Raw genomic sequence first — 5,209 nt, forward strand, 5'->3', positions numbered from 1 at the left:
ACAGCTCTTGGATTCATTGCATCTTTGTATTGTTTTCTTTGTTTCAATTTCATTAATTTCTGCCCTGATGTTTGTTATTTCTTATCTACTGGGTTTGGGTTTCATTTGTTGTTTCTTTTCAAGTGTCTTGAGTTGCGATGTTAAGTCATTTACTTTTGTTCTTTCCTATTTTTTAACATAGGCACTTAGAGCTATAAATGTCCCTCTGAGGACAGCTTTCAGCATGTCCCAGAGGTTTTGTTGTGTTGTATTGGTCTTTTCATTTAGTTCCAGGAATACTTTTATTTCTTTCTTAATTTCTCTTTTGACCCATTCATCATGTAGTAGTGTGTTGTTTAATCTCCATGTGTTCATGTGGTGACCAAGGCTTCTTCCAGTGTTGATTTTAAGCTTTATTGCATTGTGGTCTGTTAGAATGCGTGGAATTATTTCAATCTTTTTGTATTTGTTGATGTTTGTTTTGTGCCCCAGTATATGGTCGATTTTGGAGAAGGTTCCATGGGGTGCTGAGTAGAAAGTATGTCCTTTGGTGTTTGGGTGGAATACTCGGAAGATATCTGTTAAGTCCATTTGATATATGGTTTTGTTTAATTCAGATGTCTCTCTGTTAAGTCTCTGGCCTGTTGACCTATCTAATGGAGATAGTGGGGTATTGAAGAGTTGGGATTAATCTGGGTCTTAAAGTCCTGTAGTACTGTTTTTATGAAGTTGGGGGCACCAGAGTTTGGTGAATATATGTTCATGTTTGTGATATCTTCTTGGTCTGTTGTTCCTTTGATCAGAATGAAGTGTTCCTCTTTATCTCTTCTGATTAGTTTTACTTTGAAGTCTATTTTGTCAGATATTAGAATTGCAAACCCAGCTTGTTTCTAATGCCATTTGCTAGAAAAATTGTTTTCTATCCTTTTACCTTAAGGTAGTGCCTGTTCTTGAAGGTGAGATGGGCTTCTTGCAGGCAGGAAAGAGATGTATTTTGTTTCTTAATCCATTCACTTATACTGTCTTTTGACTGGGCAGTTCAGTCCATTGATGTTTAAGATTATTTTTGAAAGGTTTGTATTCATTGCTGTCATTTTGATTGTTCTTTATGTTCTCTGTGTAATTGTGTGTTTCCTAGATTACACCTTTATTATTTTTGGTTGCCCCTAGGGTATAGTTGTTTCTCTCTCTGTTCTCTGTATTGCTTCAAGTATTCTTTGAAAGGCTATTTTGTGGACACATTCTTTCAGGCTATTCATGCCATGGAAGACTTTTTCCCCCTCAACTATAGTAGACATTTTTGCTGGGTATAGTATTCTGGGCTGACATCTATTGTCATGTCACACTGGAAATACCTTAGTCCAAGCTCTTCTGGCTTTCAGAGTTTGCATTAAGTGAGCTGTAATTCTGATAGGTTTCCCTTTATATGTGACTTGTTTTTCTTTTGCAGCTTTCAGTATTGTCTCTTTGTTCTGTACATTTAGTGTTTTACTATGATGTGCCGTGGAGAGTTTCTTTTTTGGTCCTGTCTGTTTGGTGTTCTATATGCTTCTTGTATTTTTATGGGCATGTATTTCTTTAAGTTTGGGAAATTTTCTTCCACAATTCTGTTGAAGATCTGGTCCATAACATTATCTTGGGATTCTTCTCCTTCCTGTATGCCTATGATTCATAAATGGTGTCACACAATTCCTGCGTATTCCATTTCTTGTGGTTTCTTAAATTTTTCATAATCTTTGCTTGAGTGCTCTACTTCATCCACTTTATCTTCCAGTCTTGATATCTTGTTTTCCATTTCATTCATCCTATTGGTGAGGCTTTCTCCTGTCATTTCTAATGGGCTTACTGAGTGCTTCACTTCCTTCTTCATTTCAGCCTGAGTAGTCTTCAATATTTCTAACTCTTTTCTGAATTCATTCAGAAGTTTATCCTTATCTTCCTTCAGTTCTTTGATTTCTTTGTGTGTTCTTTGAATTCACTGAATGCTTTTATGTTTATAATGGTTCTTTTGAGTTCCATTTCCTGCATTATCTCTAGGGCGTTCTCATTGTACTCCTCTAGAGGACTATTGGTATTTGGTGGGGATATGTTACTTTGGTTTTTCATGTTATTTTTTCTCTGTGATTTTGACATCTGAATTTCTTTTGTGGTTTCTTATTCTTGTGTGAGACTCAAGCCTTCAAATTTAGGTCTGCTTCTTTTTGTAAACTTTATGTGTCATTGTGGTTTACTTTTTGGGCATAAAAAAGCTGGTTCGTCTAAGCTTCCAGTTCTCTCTTTTGATTTTATATTGGAATGGCCAGATTGCTTTTGTCTTCAGGAGTTCCCACACAGGCCCCAGTCAGATGAGGTTCAGATGCCCTCAGGCTTTCTCGTAAGGTCTGGATCCCTCCACAAAAGATTTTGGCCTCAGGAATTTGGGGGTTAGACTGGCCTGGGAGCCCTGCCCAAGAAAGACGCTGGTCTAGGGCACGTGGTGGCCATGCCACCCAGAGATGCAAAGGAAGGTGGGGGTGCGAAATGGCCCCAAGGGTTCCTGGGGACCAGGAGAGAGGCTGATGGGTTGTGTAGGCCCAGGGAAGCAGAGGGAGGTGAGAGTGGGACCAGGCCCAGAGGGCCCCTGGGGACCTCAAGAAGGAACTGGATTTGTCTGGATGCAATGGATCAGGAAGCAGTGGTGGTTCTGGGCCTAGAGGTCAGCCCTGATGTCCAGGAAAGAGGCTGGCAGGTTGTGTAGCCGAGGGAAGCAGAGGGTGGTAAGGGCAACGAGGCCCAGATGGCTCCTGGAGACCGGGAGAAGGAACATGGTTGGTCTGGATGCAAAGAATCAGGAAGCCGTGGTGGTTTGCCCAGTGTCAGGGGTGCCAAGACAAGGAATGGAACAGTACCCAGGCTAGCAAGAGAGATGGGCGGGGGAGATGAGAGGGTGAATAGGCTAGGGGAATCAAGGTGCAGCTTGGAGGTTGTGCAGGCACAGGGAAGTAGAGGGAGGTGAGTGCAGGACTAGGCCCAGAGGGCTCTTGGGGACCAGAAGAAGGAAATGGGTTCATCTGGATGCAAGGGATCAGGAAGCAGTGGTGGTTCTGGGCCTAGAGGTCAGCCCCAGTGTCCAGGAAAGAAGCTGGTGGGTTGTGTAGCCCAGGGAAGGAGAGGGAGGTGAGCACCCCACTGGTTTTTGAATAACACTGTTGGTTCAGTAGGAAACAGAATGCAGGTATTACCCTGATGGAGCAGTGAGCCAGAGCATGCTTGGACCTCTGATATCTCTGAACATGATGAGAATCAGATTGCTGATTTCTGCTTACATGGGGCTAGAGGGTTGGATAGGGGAAACATTACCTTCCCACTTTGCCTCCTCAAACAACAGGAGGGGGATGGTTTTCATCTTAGTGTTAACTAGAGAGAGTAAAGTGGATATTTTCAGACAGTTTTTCTGTTATGTAGGCCACCTTTTTCACAGTTTTTTTACTAGGGGGGAATAATTTTCCTGGAGCATTTTTTAAAAGACCATTTTAGAGCAATTTAAGGCTGACTTCAAAACTGATAAAAGGGTAGAGTTCTCATATACCTCTTGTCCCACCCCCTACATGCACAACCTCCGTCCTGCACTATTCATCTTCTGCACCAGAATGATGCATTTGAAAAATGAATCTGTTTAGTGATGAAATTATATTGAGACACATCATGATCCATAGTTCTCCCCAAATCCATAGTTCACATTAGGGTCCAATCTTGGTGTTGAACATTCTGCAGTGTGGACAAATGGGTAGTGATCATCCATCATATTAGAACCACACACAGCATTTCCACCTCTCTAAAAGTCCTTTATGTTTATCCCCCTCCCCCATCTGCAAACCACTTTTCTTTTACTGTCTCCACAGTTATGCCTTTTCCTGAACGTCATTGGCTTGGATGATCTGAGAAGGTAGCCTTTGCAGAGTGGCTTCTTTTGCTTACTATTATACTTTCAAGGTTCCTCTGGGGGTTTATTTTCCTCTAGTGATTTGATAACATATTTCTGTTTAGCACTGGATTTACTGGTTTATTTGCCCATTGGCACACTGAGGCACATTGTGCTTGCTTACAAGTTTTGGTGGTTATGAATAGAGCAGCTATAAACTTCCATGTACAAATTTCTGTGCAGATATTAATTTTCTTCTGGATAAACATTGAGGAACTTCATTGATGGGGCATCTGGTAAGAGGATGTTTTTTAAAAACAGAAATAAAGAGCAAAACGCACTCTTACCACACCAGTGTGTGTGTGGGGGGGTCCCATTGCACTTTGGGGAATCAATAGAGAAACACAAGGAATTCATTGCTGTCTTGATTTTTCAAGCCTGGTACCTAGCTTGTTTCCAAGTTGTCTCTGCCCTACATGTTATTATTTATTTCCTTCTACTTCTTTGAGTTTAACTTGCTCTTTATTTCTGGTTTCATAAAGTAAAAACTTAGATTATCAAGTTTATATTTTTCTTTTCTAATATATATATATATATATTTCTGGAAATAAATTTGTTTGGGTTGAAAAACTTGCATGATCTCTATGACTATGGAACATATCCCATTATCTTAGTAAAAGGATTTCTATATCTCTCTTTAAAAAAAAACCCTACATTATAATTTTTTAAAATTCAAAATTTGGGGGTTTGAGTGATAGTTCAATGGTTAAGAACACTGACTGCTCTTGCAGAGGACCCAGGTTGAATTCTCAGCACCCACATGGTAGCTAACAAACCATCTGTAACTCCAGTTCCAGGGAAATCTAACGCTCTCTTCTGACCTCTGCAGGCATTGCATGACACCGGTGGTGCACTTACATACAGGCAATACACTCATACACATAAAATAAAAATAACAATAACTTACAGCAATGGTGACAGCATGCACAGGACCCATGCAAACTCAAGCCCCCCCCAAAAAAGCATAGAACTGTGGGAAAGGGCAGCAGGCCCCAGTCTCAGCAAAAGAACTATTAGGCAGTTGATTAGTACTGGGTGAGGAAGAGCTGATCTTCTTTAAGAAAATGACTCTAAATAGGTTGACTAGACCCCAGTGGATGAACTTGCTTAACTAAGGGATATGATAGGTCTTTACATAAATGAGAGAATGCATGAAATCCAGAGGGGAGGGGTTGCTGTGGAAGAGTGCTGAGGGGGAAGGGAGTATAAAGATGATTAAGGTGTCATGTATGAAATACAAAAAATCTCAATAAAAAATATAAAAATAAT

The 5,209-nt window shown here is 40.7% G+C and overlaps 1 protein-coding gene across 4 annotated transcripts in view; it reads left to right on the forward strand.

Moving 5' to 3' along the window:
- Mamld1 (mastermind like domain containing 1) overlaps window positions 1-5,209 on the forward strand; it is a 120,658-nt gene that overhangs the window by 27,589 nt on the left and 87,860 nt on the right. The gene's annotated exons all lie outside the window — the stretch shown is intronic.

The sequence above is a fragment of the Nannospalax galili genome, unplaced genomic scaffold, assembly GCF_000622305.1.
Source record: "Nannospalax galili isolate Female #2095 unplaced genomic scaffold, S.galili_v1.0 scaffold513, whole genome shotgun sequence".
NCBI classification, from domain to species: Eukaryota; Metazoa; Chordata; class Mammalia; order Rodentia; family Spalacidae; genus Nannospalax; species Nannospalax galili.